The 18,848-nt window shown below is 43.1% G+C and overlaps 1 long non-coding RNA gene across 1 annotated transcript; it reads right to left on the reverse strand.

Moving 5' to 3' along the window:
* Positions 1-301: 301 nt before the first annotated feature.
* On the reverse strand, positions 302-18,040 carry LOC144766638 (uncharacterized). Its single transcript, XR_013597863.1, has 3 exons — positions 17,980-18,040; positions 4,460-4,566; positions 302-620 (listed from the first exon to the last, which is right to left on the reverse strand). It is a non-coding gene; the product is annotated as an uncharacterized LOC144766638 (long non-coding RNA).
* Positions 18,041-18,848: the final 808 nt, after the last annotated feature.

The following is an 18,848-nucleotide window of genomic DNA, read 5'->3' on the forward strand; positions in this document are numbered from 1 at the left end:
TTTATTTAAATGAAGACACACCCATCCACTCCACCCACAACAGGCCCACCCGCTTCCTAAACCCTCAAAAAAACTATCCTAATAAACCTACCACTTCACCAACAGACACACCCTAACCACCCATAATAGGCCTACCCCATCTCTAAAACCTCAAAAAACTGTCTACCAACTACTGCAATAAAACTAGACCTTTCCCAACTGTCCCACCCACACTACCCACAATGGGCCCAGCCCCTCCATTAACCCTCAAAAACATATCCCCAAAAAACTACCCCTACACCATCTGTCCCACCCTCACCGCCTACTACATGCTGACATCACCCTTTAGCTTCTCCGGTGTATAGTACATTCTTTTCATTATCTCCCTATGTTTATTTTTTACTTCCTCCAAGACTTGACAATTTGCTGGAGGAGGGCTCTATTTGATGGGGTAGAGGGATGAGCTACTCCAGGGAATGCCAGACTCTGCCACTTGATGCCGCTGCATGGGTTCTGCTGGATTGACTCATGGAGGCAGCTGCCACTGCTGCCTCCTCCATTTCTTTCTCCAAGATCATAAGCCAGACGAAGATCACCGCTATGCCCTCCGTTTTCTTGACTCACAGCCAAGCTGCTATCTCCTGAAGTGATGGTGTAAAGGAAGATGCATTTTAGCACCTACTGTAAGAACATTGTACATAGTTACACATGGCTGATATAGGGCCACTAGAATTTATTTATGTGATTCTGATTCTCTGTGACCTTTTTTACACACAATTCACTTACTATTATTTGAAGTACATGGGTTTAAATAATCTGAGTCCACTACCTGCATAATTAAGAGAAACATTTTTTTTACTAAAATGGGTGAAACATGTAAATAATTAATTATTATGTGGGAGAGACACTTTTTCAGCAGACAAGTGTGCTTTAAAAACAGCAAAACTCCAAAGATAAATATTTATTGGAGTATATATCATGCAACATTAATTGAGCTAACCCGGAGGGCTCCATGGTTTTTAGACAACTGTTGGCACATAAAAAAATCCAGTGTCCCTGCTCTTTTACTACTCCTGCATTCTGCATCATGCCACACTCCCCCTTACAATATGCTCCCCTGTACAACAAAAGCATTATTAAACTGTCAGGGCTTGGCCTAGTTTTAGGTTTGGGTATTTACAGATGGGGTCACATAACTCACACCATGTGGATAATGGAAGTTAAAAGATGGACCACAGCGAGAGATATATTACGAGAAAAAGAATCTTCAACAGAAGTAATTAGGGAAATGTGGCATATGCCAAGATGTAATGGGACAGTGTAGCAGGTGGAGAATTGATTGGGCCATGTGGTGGTGCGTCCTCTACCTGCACAACCAGAGGACCCCTCCCCTGTCAGCGCTGCTGCTTCACCTGCAACACCGAAGTGACCAACAACTCTAGAGACACTGCAAACAGGACTGCACCCACCACACCGATCGAGACTGCCACAGCACAACTCCATTGCATTCTACCCGATGCACAATACCTCAGCAAACACGCCACAGAGATCTGGGACACGATTTCATCCATCACTCCGGACATCATCTTCACAGAGACCTGGCTAAACCCTGCCTCTGCACCGGATATTGCCATGGCCAATTTCAAGGCTACAAGATAACACACTGGGACAGAACCAACAAACACAGAGGTGAAATTGCCATAATCTACAAGGACACTATACGCTGCACGGCCTCCTCAGACAACCCAACCCTGATAATGGAGCATCTTGACTTCCAACTTCACACAGAGGGAAAAAGCAACTTCAGAGGCACCCTTGCCTACAGACCATCATGACCACGCCCCAACTTCTGCAACGCTATTCCTGACCTCATTGCCCCGATCACCATAGACTCCAATCACTACAGCTTCCTTGGGGATTGTAACTACTACCTCGATGACCCCAGTGCCACCAACACAACCAGCTAACTAGAAAGCATGGGCAACATTGGACTCAAGCAACTTGTCACTGACCATACCCACATCGCAGGACACATGCTCGACTCTAGTTTTACGTCCAGCAACAGAGACAAGTACAACAACGTCTCACAGCTCACCTGGACTGACCACTACAACGTCCACTTCACCATCTCAGGCCCTACCAGCACTGGCACCATGCCCACCAGGTCCATGCGCAGATACTGGAATAAGATATCAGAAGTCCAGTGGAGCAACACTCTCAACTCCCACTTCCCACATACAACACCCAACCCAGAGCAGGCTGTGAAGAACTTCTCCCAGTAAATCACAGAATGCACAGACATAGTTATCCCTGCCAAGCCAGCCAATTCTAGAGGAGGCAACTGGTTCACTGTAGAGCTGAAATCCTCGCAATGCAACTGCCAGCAACCAGAAAGGCAGTGGTGCAGCAGCAAAGAGACATAAGACCATGCCACTTTCAAGACAGTGCTAAACCAGTACCACCACCTCCTGAAAGAAACATAGAACACCCTAGCAGACTGCATAGAACTCATCACTAACTGCAGCAAGGAACTCTCGCCATCGTGAAAGAGTTCTCCAACCCACAGCCGCCGAGAACGACATCACCCCCTCCCAAGAACTGTATGACACCCTGGTAGATCTCTTCCATGACAATATCTCACTCATCTATGTAAATGTCAAACCCCAACCATAAACCGCTGACAGCATTAGCCTGCTCACACCCACAAACACAAACCCCACACACCTGCTCATCCACAATGTGCATCATGAACTCCATGTACTCAGGAGTACCCACGGACACCACCACATCTTCAACATCAGGAGCAAGACGATTGGCAATGAGCTCAAGAAAGTCTTGAACACCTCCCTCACCTCAGCTTTCCCTGAGGACAGGAAACACGCTAAAGTGAGGCTCCTCCTGAAGAAAGCATCTGCTGGCTTAGCATACCCAAAGAACTACCAGCCCATCTCCCTGCTCCTCTTTCCAGCAAAGGTTCTTGAGAAGGCAATCAACCAGCAACTCACCGAACATCTGGAACACAAAATCCTCCTGGACCTCTCTAAATCTGCATACCAAGCCAATCACAGCACCGAGACACCCCTGATTGCAGCACTGATGACAACAGGGCCCTCCTGGACTGCAGCAAAATGGCAGCCCTTATTCTCCTGGACCTGTCAGCAGCCTTCGACTCTGTCTCATATCACATTTTAATCAACAGATTCCACCATATCGGAATCCTGGGAGACACCATCAAATTGATCACCTCACGCCTCACCAGAGGAACCCAGAGAATCTGTCTCCCAACGTTCACCTTGTTACCCAAGAAGATCAACTGCAGCACCTCCCAAGAATCATCCCTCAGCCCCACCCTCTTCAACATATACATGACCCCTCTGGCCAACACTGTCAGATCGCAGGGACTCAACATCACCTCCTGCGCCGATGACACCCAGCTCATCCTTTCACTGTCAGAAGACCCCTCCACCACCAGAGACAACTTCCACAGATGTATGATGAACATCAACGACTAGATGAAGGACAACTGTCTCAAGCTCAGCACGGGCAAGGCGGAAATCCTCATCTTTGGGAACAACACCTCACCATGTAATAATGCATTGTGGCCTGCTGAACATGGCCCATTCCCCGCCCTAGGCCACGCCCACAACCCTGGCATCATCTTGGACAGCAATCTATCTATGAAGAAACAGGTAAATGAAGTCTCATCCGCCTGCTTCACACCCTATGCATGTTCTGCAAGATCTTTAGGTGGCTCCCAGTCAACACCAGAAGGACCACCACACAACCATTCATCACCAGGAGGCTGCACTATGGGAATAGACTTAAAGACTCTATGTAGGAATGACCACACGCCTCCTGAAGAGACTACTGACAATAGAAAGCTAAGGGGCAAGACTCATTCTTGACCTCCCCAGACGGACCCAAATCACACCCCAACACAAGAAGCTACACTGGCTTCCGATCCAGAAGAGATGCCAGTTCAAGATGTTGACCCACGCATACAATGCCCTGCACAGTGAAGGACCAGTATACATCAACAAATGCATGACCTTCCACCAACCAACCAGACAACTACGATCTGACTCCCTCTTCCTCACGGATACCCCCTGGATCCTCTGAGGCAATAGGGGAGGATGCATCTTCTCACACCTGGTGGCCAAAGCTTGGAATGATCTTCCCCTGCATCTTTTGACCACCTCATTGCTCTGGTAATTCAGGAAACCACTCAAGACCTGGCTGTTCAAACAGTTCACCATGAAGCAGCTAGCAACTCCAGCTACTCAACCATCCTTGACTGATTGATTGATGGGTAGTGGATAAGGAGCAACATACGCCCTCTAGCTATTAATTTAAATGGCAATGAGCACAGGCAAAAACATGGGAAGGATAATTGAAAATGCCTTAGGGACCAGGCTTGGAAACATGGAAGGAATACCTTAACAAATACAACAGTAACCAATGAGAAAGGAAACTGACTTACCACAACTCATTCCAACAACTGCTACACCACCATTTTCCCCTTCAACAGTTTGGTCAGCCTGGACCTTAGCTTCCACCACAGTGTTATTGTGGGCCTGGTAGGAACTTCTAGACAAAAGGTGCTTTCTCATTAATAATATCACCATCAATCACAGAATTTTCACAAGTTAAAACAAAACGCCTAATAATTGTGAAAGTATTGCTATTCAAAATATTACTTTGAAATGTTTACTTCTAAATTTTAAAAATCAACTAATGGAGGAAACGACTCAGAAACCAATGATTAAAGGAAGTAGAGGGGAATAGGGAAAGCGTAGAATTGTAAAGGAGTGGGAAAGAAGAACTTGCTTCCACAGTAAGAAAAAAGAGAGGAAAGAAGAAAAAACAAAGGAGACAGGAGAATTTTGGTTACAGAAAAAAAGGAACATAATAGGGAAGAGATTAGAAGGTGTGTGGGGTTAACAGACACTAAAGGAGATAAACAGAAAGTTGTGGAAAACGTAGAAGAAAAAGAAAGGGAAAATGCAGAAGCCATGCTGCATATTAGGTAAGGTTGAATTGTTATATGTAAGATAAATAAACATGAGTTATCAGCTCCAGTGGGAATGCCTTCAGTGGTAGTGGGGGCTGTGGCATCATCGCCATCAGCTCAGAAGGACTTATTGGCAGTGGTTCTCCACTTCTTCTCTGGTGGTTGTTAAAGTAGAAAGGCACATAGATTATTAATTTTGGGAAGCTTTGAGTTTACACTTCCTGATACTAACATCTTTTCCTTTGAGAAAGTCTCAGACTTTGGCACTTCGGCCACTAAATCCTTGATTCAGTAATATAACGCGCATTGAGATTTCCCTGGTCACACTTTTTCCTGTCTAAACTCAACTCAATATATATTTTGTTATCAATGCCTAACCTTTCAAGACTACTTTTCTAACTTCTTCATATGGGTTGGGGTCTTTTGGGTTACCTGCCCGAAATGCCATTATACTTCCTCAGTTAATAATAGAGCAATATATTGTCCCCATTTGTCTGAAGGACATTAAGCACTTTGGGCTATATGGTAAAAATATGTAAATTAAAAATCAGGGTCCTCCCCTGTGGTGTACTTCAATAGCACCACAAGAGGTAAGGCAGAATATCCTCCTCGTTGGCCCTAAACATCCGCATACTTCCCGATGGCTGCATACTGAATCCTAACTCACTTTTAGATCGAGCATTCAAGACCTCTTGTATATACTTTAGTGTATACTTATATGTGTATGTACTTTGTGGGCTCTGGAGAGCAGCCCTAGGACTTGTCTGCTTCTGCTTAGGGACATTTTGTCTGTTCAACTGCCTCTATTTAACTGTCTTGATAGAAAAGGACCAGTAGAGGTCAGTAAAATACCAGAATTGCTCTCTGCTTGTTGAACTGCCTCCATTTAACTGTCTTGATAGAAAACGACCAGTAGAGGTCAGTAAAATACCAGAATTGCTTTCTGCTGAGAGACCTTCTTTATTTTTATTTTTCTGGCAACTGCCTTTATTTAACCTTCTTGATAGAAAACGAAAAGCAGAGGTCAATAAAATACCAGAATCACTTTAGCATTCTCTAGATTACAGTCCATAGAAATTGTCTTCCACAAGCAGTCGTAGACAATAATCTTATTTTCAAATCTTGTATTTTCAGTGATATGACCGCTGAAGGCCCTGATTCTATATTAAAAACAGAGTTTTGGAATATACCATTTCCCGCTGAAAGGCAATATTCCTCCATGTGTTCCCATATCTGGTGTGCCACACAGTTTGGTGCTTACTTTCCCTCCATTTTAAAGAACAGTAGATGTTTCAGCACCCAGGCTAATGTGCTGCGTAGATAAATACATATAAGGTCCCAAAGGCGAGACCGATTGCATTGCAAATGCTTGTTTGAAAATTTGCTGCAACAATGCTCTCTCCTGCTGTGTGGATGAACCTCTCTAAAGCCCATTCAAGTTTCTGCTGACCCTTTGCTAGTTTATAAATTAAAGCATCCAACATGTCATAGTGTTCCACTTCTGACTTCACTTTCTAGAAGAGTGGGATAGTAAATATATATTAGCAAAGCAGTTTAGGATCATTAAGTACTAGTTTTATTAATTTCGTTTATATAAAGTAAATTATTCCTCAGGCTTCCGAATGTCTTTTTCAGAGGTTTGTCTCCCTTTTCTTCTCTTCACAGGTGGCAAGCAGAGGTTCCTCTCTACAGATGGCATCAATCAAAGAGAAGACAATGCTACAAGATGAGTATCAAATACATAGAGTTTTACTTCACTCCCCAAGAACCAAATAGTGTTTTCTTTTGTAGAATTCCTTGCTGAGGTGGTTTAGGATATCCCATTTACAAATGTGAACCACCCCCTCCCACCCTTATGTTAAAAGAAACCAGTTTACTTAATCGGGCAAGAGGGGTCCCCTTCCAGCTTAGGGCCTTATTACGACTCCAGCAGTCCCTTGGACCGGCATAGTCGAGGTGGTGATCCGCGGACCGCCAGATTGGCAGTCCAACTGCAATATTCTATTCTATTCTGACTATGGCAGTTGGACCACCACAGAACCTCTGCTGCTACCAGGGATCCGCGATCCCTGGCAGTCTTGGAGTGGTATGAGGCTAGTAATAAACTGACGGCGCTGCTTCAGCACCGTCAAACATATTACTAGTTTCCTCACTGCCACAGTTTTCATGGCAGTGAGCCTACGATGAAAAGTGTGGTGGTGAGGAAACAATGAGGGTCCTGCAGGGCCCCCTGTTCCCTCTGTGCCACGGGTGCATGCAGGGGGACACATGTTGTGCCCTCCCCCATGCACACATCCCAGTTCCTGCAGGGTATGCACTTTTGACAGTCCATGCCCTGCAGGAACTGCCTTTGTCTGTCCTATTGTGGGGCCTATTTCAAAGGTACTGCTGTGGGACCGCCAAAGAACTGCCCACCAGAGACTTTAAAAGTCATACTCTGATTGGCAGTCTGTTTTGGCTTTGGGGGTCTCGAAGTGGGGCGTTGTCATGGCGGCCTCTCTTCAAAACCGCCTATGTCAAAATACGGTTCCTCCCATGTCATCCTCCTGGATAGTGTTAAGCGACCGACAAGTTAGGCAGCCCCTGGAGACAACCACTACTTATCTGCCACACATTGGGATCACTGCCTTATTCCTCCTCATCTGGTGACTCCACCTGCCAGATCCGCATTGTTGGTCCGTGTGGTTGCTTCTGTTTCCTCATTTCTTGGGGATCTCTGTTTCCTTTCAGCAGCTGATCAGTTCTAGCTCCTGCGTCCTGCCCCTGCTTCCTCACTCCTCTGGGTTCTCTTCCTCCTCGTCCGGTCACAATCACTGCTCCCAATTGACATGCTCTTGTCCTGCCCAGCGAGGGTTCATTCCTGTAGTCCATTGTTACTTTTATCTCTCTCTGCCTCTCTCAGTTTCTTTTCCTTTAACTGTCTTTCTTTGCTATCTATCCTACTCTACTCAGTTGTCCTCTTTCTTGCTGTCTTACCGGACGAGTGTCTGAATTGTCCCATCAAGGATCTCCACTATAAGGTAAGTATCTCCTCTCGCAGAAAGTTCAGAAATAAGATGTGTTTCCGCTGGTCTCATAATTCCAGTTGTCCCACCAACGGCTGTAATTGGCCCTTTCATAATGAAGAGGCCATTCGTACTGAGGGCCAAGTAGAGGACCCCACAGTCAATGCACTTGTGATGGAACATGTTTTGTAGCACCACTGGCTTAGAGTTTAAATATCAAAAAACTAATAAAAAATTTGAACTGTATCATAATTCACTCTAGAGTGGCATAACGTCTACTATGAACTGGGAATGGGAATTGGTATGGTTGAGGGTCATTCAAAGTTTGATTTGTGGGGTTCACTCATTCTTAGGAGGCTTTGCTGTTGATGTATGGAGGCAGTGAACATTTAGTACTGCTGACAGTCTCCCCCCCCTGTATTCTGAGGTGGATCTGGATGTGGTCAGCATACATCAACTATTTAATGCATCATTCACAAAGTTTGGTTCAAAATATACCTGGAAGAGGATTGACAATTGGGAAGAAAGTTTTACTACTCTGTGATATTGGTTACAACAGAGAATTTGGAGGACACTCCTAGCTGGTGGGGTGTTTGCCCCGCACCTCAGTCCCAATCATGTAACACATATCTAACATGTGTCAATGAAGCAATGGTGGTCCCCCAGGAAGCTATTACAGCCTCGTAATAGCACCGTTTTTGCTGGAATCATTGCAGAATGGTAAAGTTACTTTGTTTATGGTCAGTAATGTTGTTGTTGGATAACAATAATAGTAACAATAATAATAATTATTATTATAATACTACTAATAATGGTAACAACAATAACACGAATAATGTTATTATTAATACTAATAATAATAATAATAATACTAACAGGAATGATACCAATAATACTAATAATGTCCATAATAATAATAGTAACACTAATACTAGTAATACTACCACAACTACTACTAATAATATTAAAAATAATAACAATAATACCAAATAATAATAACAATAATAATCCTCATCCTAATAATAAGAATAACAGTAATGATCCTATTAATATTAATACTTATAATAATAATAGTTTCAATATTTATACTGATAATAAATATTATAATAATTCAAATACAAATAATAATAAGAGCAACAATAATAGCTATAACAATAATAGTAACAGTCAAGATACTAATAATGCTAATAATTAAAATAAATGTTAATGTTATTGTTTTTGTTAGCATTATTATTAATGTTATTTGATTACATGTACAGTCAACTCCCCTTCAGTCTCATGATCCTGTAGAATTTATGTAGGGACCACCTGGGTTCTGAAACAATGGGGATTAAGAAAACTTCAGATGCCCGAGATTAAAAGCTAATCAAGAGAGCCTGCTCCCTGTTCCATTATGTACTTGGGAGAGGGTTTAGACCTGCCACAAATAAAGAAGACCGGTCTGTTGTTCTCCACATTCTCTGGCTCGCCAGTGTGTTTTCAGGAGGAAGCAATGATGACATGCTCATGCTTCTAAATGAAGTAAGTGAGAAATGTACCAGTCTATGCGAGAGAGAGTGGCAGACAGGCCTGGGGCGTCTACTGTTAAATTGCAAAATCTTGTTTTCATGCAAGAGTTTCAGAAAATGTAGCATCTTGGGTACTCAGCGTAGAGAACCAAGTAAACCCACAGAATATTTTAGACAGTAGCTACCCCCAATATTTTGCACATCATCTGATAATCTGCGGGTGACCAGGTTTGAGTCGCCTTTCCTGTGCTTTATTTCGCAACCTCAATAAAGCCACGGACCATAGAACAAAAAAAGACGCAGAACATTACCTCCTCGTCCTGTCTCCCCGTCCCATTCCTTAACAGTGAGCAGCTAGTCTGCTCTACAGAAACCTATTACCTAGCTGGGCTTTTGCACTTCCCCCAACATGGCGTCACCATCACGTGACAATAAAGGGGGAAGTGCCGTAGAGAAACATCCTGAGAATACCAAAGAAAACAAACCCAGAAAACGAAACAATCACCCCCAAAAAAACAATGCAACCCAGGGAGGGAGGGAAGGGCTCAGGAATGGGACGGGGAGACCAGGACTCGGAGTAATGAATATTACCGGTGAGTAACCGGGCAGTATGCCCTGCAGTGCAACCAAAGATATTCGAGCATATAAACAAATACAAACATTGTATTAAAAAATACAAAAGAATAACTGTACGAGTAGTATAAGTTAAAATGAGAATAAAATGTGTTCTGATAGTCTCACAACAGCAAGTTTTAAAAAAAATCCATCGAAGCGTGTACCAGGTATTTTGGGAAAAAGTCGTAACATTTCAGAATTGTTTTTCCTGGGTTCGATTAGCTACTGAGGATTTATTTTGAGGAAGTTATAGAGATTCAGCATCAATAAATGTGACACAGAAACTGGAAGCTGTATCAGAACCTTGTATACAACCCTGATGATGCAGCTCCTCAAACAGAATCAGACTATGGTCTGAAAAAGGTTCCCAAAACCAAGGTTAGGAGTCACCTGGACTCAGTCAATGTTGATATGACACTCTAGGGGTTAATGCAGCTTATACGACAGCAATGCAGCAACTCACTTCACATAACATAATGTAACATAACGTAACATGACATAAAGTAACGTAACATACCATATAATAACGTAACGTCCCTCTAGCACGGCGGGCTTTGAAAATATACATTTTGCCTTTAAATGTGCTTTTCAGTTATGGTGATTTAAATAGATGTTTTGTGAGAAAATCTCTGCAATTTTTTCTTATCAATTTTTTAGTTTCTTCATTTTTTATTTATGATTTTTTACTACTTTTTTTGTCATTCCGTTTTTATTAATTCGCCTTTTTTATTTACTACAAACGAACAAAACATTACAGATTGGCACAGGGTCATAACATTGCAGTCTGCGATGCTTCATTAGGCTCTGAGATTCATTTCCAAATTAGCAAAGGAATTTACAGCCCCTTTTCTGAACACTGCTGACTACAATGTTTTGACTGTGTACCACAATTTAATACAGTGTGACCACAAAAAAAAACGATTTTATCCTTATAAATAACATTTAAGTTCTAGAAACTGTGGTTTTGGGGAATAATTGAGCAGATATGACAGCTAATGCCATCACTTGGAACATTCATTTCTGTTTTGCGAGCTTCAGCGCCTCCAAAAAACTGCAGAACAATTTTAATCCTGTTACAAGAACTTGCAACAATTTCACTTTTCAGCATTATGCAAATCTCAAAGGTATAAGCACAGACCCATCACCACCCATCACCATGAGACAATTACCAAGGAAACCGGGTCCATGAATGGATGAGGCTGGCCCAGAACAGGAATGTGCTTAGAGGTGGCATGAAAGTGGAGTGATATCCCCCGATTTAAAAGTAGCGGTAACTACAAACATAAGCGTGTAGTAATGGATTCATTACAAAGGAGTTGTGGTAATGGATTTCTTGGTAATGTATTTCTCATTTTCACACACATTCTCACAAACTTACATTTAGACACAGTATATAATTGAGTGTGTGCCGGATAAAGGAAATAACTGGGAAATTATGGGTTTTACTTCAGTAAAGTTATTTTATGATGAGTGCAGAACAGACAGGAACAGCTACAGGTCATCGGAGAATAAATGAAGAGACAACCGGGCATTTCATTTGCCTTGTAAAAATCCTGCTATATCTATGTATATATTCATATTTGTTGTAAGAATTTGTCATGTTGCTTTGTCATTATCTGCAGTCTTACCTTTCACATCTAAAAATCACACAAACCCTGCTATTAATCCACCCAAACTACATATGTTTCCTATCGAACTTAACTGATTAGCATGTATAGCATGTATAGTGTTTCTGTTTGAAACGCTCTACCAACTACCTAAAGAAAAACATCACTTTTTGTGATCCACCGATGGCGCAGAGTGCAGACCCACATCAACACGGCCACACAAAGCCACTTTGCATGGCTTTTCTTGACCTCGTAAATATGGAGTAAGGCTATGCAGAGCAAGTCGCTGCGTTGCCTTACTCTGTGTAAAAGAGGCATTCATTGGGCATTGAGGTAGGTGTTCCCTCGCAACACCTATGGATTTTAACCCCTTCCATGCTGATGACGGCCCCCAGCCGTCATGCATCACGGTGCTCGTGTGCTGATGACGGCTGGGGGCCGTCATAAACCCGCCCACTCTCTAAATCGCCCGCACAGGCGCAGAATCGCAGCCGCGCCCAAGGGGTTAAAGCACTCCCAGATATACAAGGAGCTGAAAACCTCGGAATGGGTCAAAAGCCTACGCCTCCCCAAGGGAGTCATAACAAGGAGAAATATCTTTAGTTCTCCTCATCTTTTCCTCGGTCTATGTGTGCTCTATTCTGCAGCACAACTAAAAGGAGGAAATGCCTCCATTTATTGTTTTTGTCCCGGAAGGTGTTCCTTCCTGCAGAAAAAACAACTACCAGGCAGACACCCTCGCACCATGATGCAAGATTGCCTGCATTTGTGCAAGATGGCTAATTGTGCGCCAGTGTAGTGGAAGAGGACAGGAATGCGCCATATCTCATAGATACAACACATACCTGCTCTTTTCTTTCAACTGCACTGCATCGAAAACTGGTAAATGAGGCGCAAGTATTTTAATTTGTACACCCATTTCAGACATGGCATTTAGTCTAATGAAAATCTTGCACCTTCCGTGACACCCAATATCTGTCTTCTTTTCTGTGTACTGAGGAAAGTTATCTCTTAAAATATTGGGAGGGTGTTACTTGAAGAAGATATATTTCTTTTTGTAGGTGTGTATTTATATTTTTTGACCTACGAATGTTAAGATATACACCTCTGGATTTAGAATGTCACTCAAATGAAAGCATCTTTAGTCAGTAGATGAATAGCAGGCGACAGTCAATCTAAATTTTGAATCCATAGGAGTTGACACTCTGACATTCTGTTAACTTTTAAACTGTGGCATTTGAAGATGACTCCTTCAGTATGAAGGAAAGGTATCAAGTAGGAAGTATCAAGTAGGAACTAACTGTAAAATGCATGGGCCTGGGTGTCGATTTCCGCTCTGCTCTTGGAGTTTGTATAGTTTTTCCCTCTCTGAACTCCGCGGAGCATGATGAGTTCTGCAAAACTCCACACAGCGGAGTTTTTTCCTTGCTCATGCTCGCCAACGTTAAGTCGAGGAAGCTGCTGTTCGAGTAGAGCATCTACTCGAGTGGCAGAAAGAAGCAGCGCCCTCTGGTGCTGTGCATGGTGCAGTTCGTGTTGATTTTCCAGCAAGGGATAACCACCGGGCGCTAAAAATCAGCATGAACGGTATGACCTAATGCACTCTGCTGCTTGCGGAACACTGGCGAACTCCGCCCAGGCATAAAAATGAGCAGCATAATTTAAGATAATAATTGATAAATGGGCATTGCATTTTCAGATATTTCGTTTCTACTTTAAAAGACTGGCAGGTCATCCACCAGCCTGCCTGGTTCTTGTTTCAGACCATTTTGACAGGCTTTTGATCAGTGTCCGCCTGGCGGGCATATCTTTGATTAAATAATATCCGCTGGAGTGGCGAGTGCACTTTAATCGCAAGTCAATGCCAAGACGATTTCCATTAATTTTTGAACTGATAGGTATTTTATTTTGCTCTAAAAAAAAACCCAGCAAAGCATAGGTCTGTTTTTGGAACAAAAAATAACAGTGTTCTTGAGGCTCAGGCAGGTTTCTCCATTCACATTTAGGTCAGTGGCCCTGTTCTTTATGGATCCCATACTTGTGTGAATGTCACATGCTCAGGGGATAGAGTCACTACTAGCCAGATAATGGCTGCAGAGACATGGGTACAGTCAATAAATACAGATGAATGGACACAAGCAGACCTTAATATTAAGACCAACACCTACAACTCCCACCAAAGAGTGAACATAAGTGCTTTGAAGTTTTTCCAGTCAGGATTCAGACAAGTACAACTTAAAATACTACACCGTGTGTACGAGCCAGAACCAGACTGTACTGTATGGGGGAGATTGAGACTGAAAGATGTCTGTGTGTCTGTGGTCGTCAAGGGACGCTACTAAACACTGCGCGAGACTGCCCCAGGCTGGGGATAACTGGTTCCAGGTGGGCTGGTGTATTTCAGAGGTCATGGAAGAGAACCTAGTAATCCATGCAAATTTGGCAACATTAGCTATGGGGGGGGGGGGGCGGAGGACAAACAGGGTGCAAATTACTTGGGCTGTTTTGAAATAAGGCACTTGCAGTTGCCAGAAGAGACACTGGCTGTCTGTGGGGAGGTAGAAAGCCTCCAACACTCGAGCTCTGGAAGGCTGGCTTAGACTCGTGTATGCAGGCTGAGAACACTGGTGCTTATTTATGAGAGCCCTCCATCACTTTTGCACAGTGTAAAGTGGTACATGCATGACGCAGGGCTCTCATAAAGATTTATGAAGCCACACAAAGCCACCCTGCTTGTCCTTGAGTGGGCTCATAAGTCATGAGTAAGGCGACGCAGTGCAGATTGTTAGGTCACCTTACTCTGTGCCCGGGAGGTGTTCCATTGGTGTTGCAGTGGATTTTCCCACGCAACACCCATGGAATTTGATGCTGCCCTAGAGTTACAAAGTGATGTAAACCTTGGGAAGAGCCAAATCTGTACGCCTCCCGAGGTGAGGGGTAACATGGAGAAATGATTATTTCTCCTTGTCTTTTCCTCTTTCCATGTGTGCTGCATAGGATTGTTTTAGTGACAGAAAGTGCCCTTTCCCGCACAAAAATGATAATAACTTTGAGTTATTATCATTTTATGTTTCCTGCTGCTTTGCAGGTGGGCTGCTCTGCTGTCGGAGCAGGGCCATGTAGGAGTGGTTTGCCCACTCCTAAGTGCACATGACTGTTTGGACTGCCCAAAACAGTCATGAGTACTTTCCCTGTGCTCCATGCAGGATACGTTACAGCCTGCGTGGAGAACATGCCCACTCCCCCATTCCCTGGCTGAGCGTCGAACAAGGATGCCCAGACTAATCACAACGCTGCATTGTGATTGGTCAGGGGGGCCTGGGTGCTTGAGATTGGTCAGGGGAGCTTGGCTGTACTTCCTGTGCCTCGAGTCCAACGAGGAGATCAAGAGCAGAGAAGCAGGACCAGGCGCAGCAAGTTAAGTGTTTATTTTATTTTGTAATTTTATTTTTTACATTGCGCACCATTCCCCGCCCCCCGCTGGCCCGCCCCCACTCACCACACATGAGTCTTGCTGGCCACCACTGAATGCACCGTAAATACAGCAAACAGATGGTACAAACTGGTACATATACTGTTTGTACTTTTGGGTCAAATATATCTCCCCGATTGTAAGAGAAATGATAGGTGTTTGTCTATTACGCCACATCTATATTTCTTCCAATGTTTCCCTTGTATTCGATTATTGTCTGTAATATCTTGTGTCACGATTTTAATGCTAAAATCTGGTATTATAATGGCAGTAAGAAAATATTTCCTTTAGCCCTTGTCTTAACATCCACAAGAGGACCTTGCATGTTTATTACACTATATATCCAACACACTATTATAACATCCTCACGTCTTATTACTTGAATATTCCTCTCCCGTCAGCTACAGACAGACCCTGCCCTTGATGTCCACATAGCAAATAACACCACAGGTGAGACCCTTGTTTCAAATGTCAGTTTTGTACTCATTTTAATTTTGTTATGGTTTATTGCTTATCTTTCATGCATAGCTCTCTGTGTTGACATCATTTGTGTCAAATACCACTGCTGTCCTTTGATTCCTATCTTTTTATCTCACTTTTCACATTATTTCTCTCTGCAGCTGCTAGAACACAGAATACCATATCAACGCCAACTTCAAGGACACTATGTCGCCTTTCAAGCGCTCTATTCAAAAAGCAAGCATTAGTTGTTGTATAATGTGACTATATGTAGTAATTGCATGCAGGGGTCAGTCCACACTGCCATATGTTTATTTATGCTCTGCTGTTCCTTACTTAAAGAGTGACCTCTTTCAGTTAACTTTTATGAAACATATTTGTTGAAGTTTTGATCAAAATCTTTTTTTATTGTATTTCAACTTTTATCATCTTCCTATTGCTGGAGACAATGTGCCTCACAGTGATGCTTTACCCTCCACATGCATAGCACTGCAGGCAATTCCAGGAGAAGATCCCATCCTCCTCCAAGCAGCTATTTCAGTGGCTTCCAGTACAGAAGAAGAAGAGGAGGAGGAGGAGGAGGAGGAAATGGGTAGGTAAGATAAGGATGATGAGGCAGAGGCTCAAAGGAGAAATATATTGTTGGCCCTACACTGATGTGGTCCATCGGCTAGGCTGCCGACTTTGGTGCTGGAAACCAGGGTCCGAGACTCGGGGTCGCGTCCACATCCTGTGATTCTGGGCAAATCATTTAGGGGCATTTGTAGGTAATTTACATTTTGCGATTCTCAAATAGCGATTTTTAAGGAATCGCTATTTGAGAATTGCAAAATGGAATGTATGTAATAAATCGCAATTATTTTGCGAATCTCGAAAATTCCTTAATTGCGATTAGCAAATTGCGAATCACAATTAAGAAATGAGTATCCCATTCATTCCTATGGGCCAAGAGGCCCATAGGAATGAATGGGGATACATTCTCAAATTGCTATTTTCTATGAGAAAATCGCAATTTGAGAATCGCAATTCCAAGGGTGCCAGGGTGTCCAGAGGACACCTGTTACACCCCTGGAATGTGCCTGTAAGTACATGTAGCGCACATACATGCCCTAAGGGCATGTCTGTGCGCCACATGGCACTTTTAATTTTTTTTTAAATGCATTTACGCAAAAGTAGGTGGTATTTTGACATTCCTTAAGCCAAAATCGCAATTTGCAAGGCACCCCTACATAGCATTTAAGGAATCGTAAAATTGAGATTTCTTAAATACTTGAGCAAAATAAGGAATCGCAATTTTTGCGATTCCTTATTCTGCTATGTGGCCCATACATACCAAAACGCTGTTTGCAATTCGCAAACGCCGGAATTCTGCCAATTCCGGCATTTACGAATCGCATACGGCTTCCTACATATGCCCCTTAATCTCCCCGTGCCTGAATGTGTAACGTAATCGGTGCTCATGTAAAGTGCTCCAATACCTTTGGGTTGAGTTTGCGCTATATAAAATCTGCACCAAAAAACCATCAGCTAAGACTACATCACAGCTGGGTGTTTCTGAGAATTGTCAGTTCTCAGCCACCAGTTAAGAAGCCTTGGATGCTTGTCCCAGCGACTGTCTGGCATTCTCTGGGCCTCATTTATGAAAAGTGACGCATCGCTGCGTGAAAACAGCGATGCGTCACTTTTCACTGCGTCCTCCTTGCGACACCAATGATGCGTCATATTTACAGTATGACGCATCATGTCGCAAGGAGTTACAGATACGTCAGTATTTCTGACGTATCTGTAAACGCAAAAGTCACGCATTGCTGGGGTGTGTCACAAAAGTGACGCAACTCCAGCAATGCGTCCTTTCACATAGGGAAAGCCCCATGTGAAAGGGCTTGCGTCAGTCTTACGCCTGCTGTGAGGCAGGTGCAAAATTTTGACGCAACAGCGTCCTAAAAGTGAAGCAGTGAAATCTCATAGATTTCACTGCGTCACTATTACGAGGCTTTTTGCGGGGGAACGCCCCCTCTGCATACATTATACCTGACGCAGGTATGATGTAGCGCAGGGGTTTACAAAGTGACGCATCTGCTTAGATGCGTCACTTTGTAAATATTGCACAACAGGAGGCATATTTTACGCCGCCGATGCATCACAAAAAGTGACGCATCGGAAACGCAAAACTGACGCAAGGCCTCATAAATGAGGCCCTCTGTGCCTGGCCGCGTATGCAGTGGTGGAGAAGCAGAGCAAGAATAAACCCAGACATCGCAGGCGGAAGGACGCATCGCATTCTAGTTGCCGCGTTCGTGCCTTCCGTCCTGCTTTCACTCACCATTGGCTTCCGGCTCACGCTACTCCACGTTCATCGTGTCGGCGGCTTCTCAGCGGTTCCTAAATCCAGCTCCACATTGGTCCTGAAGTCTTCTCTGTGAATTGTTCCTGCAAAACAAGAAAAAATACATTTAAACTATTTCATCTCGTCAAAGGCGGTAACGCGTTTTGCATTGACAGTCATTGTTTGAAATGACTGATCTGTGTTCGCTCCAAGTGACGTGAAGGTTCTGATTCTTTATTTGTACCTGCCTTAATTGAAACCTTCATGAAATAGAAAGCATATGCATTAGTGAATTGCCTATTCTTGTGAAACCTTAAAAGTTATAGGATTGATTTCCCTGCACACATTTTTGTGCCCTAGTGTTTTTTTTCTTTTGTCATTTACTATAAGGATACTTTTTCCTGTTATCCTTTGTTCCAGTCCTGGAAATTGTATTGTTTGGTCTAATTTTGAAAGCAGGACACAGAATGCTTTTAGGTGTGCTTTGGAGTACATTATTTTAGCTTATATACAAATTCTCAATATCACGGTGCATTCCAAATACAGATGTCCTAATTGTTTTTGTTTCCAAAGATTTTAAACATATCCGGTGTATACAGTCATTTACTTAATTTTGGAAGAGGGGATTCTCACAGGTAGTCAAGGAATAAGAACAGAATGCATGATTAGAGTACACAAAGTCTCCCATTGTTAGGAAGTCATGTTGGTATTGATACCTTTTCTGTTTTCCGTAACACACAGGGAACACATAGAGATAGCTTGGACCCTACCTACCTATCTGATTTGGCTCTGTGGGGCAGGTGTTTTCTGTTCCTCTCTTTCTTCCCCTTTTACCCATCGTACCATGACATACTTTGACATTGTTG

This window comes from Lissotriton helveticus, chromosome 7, assembly GCF_964261635.1.
Source record: "Lissotriton helveticus chromosome 7, aLisHel1.1, whole genome shotgun sequence".
Taxonomy (NCBI): Eukaryota; Metazoa; Chordata; class Amphibia; order Caudata; family Salamandridae; genus Lissotriton; species Lissotriton helveticus.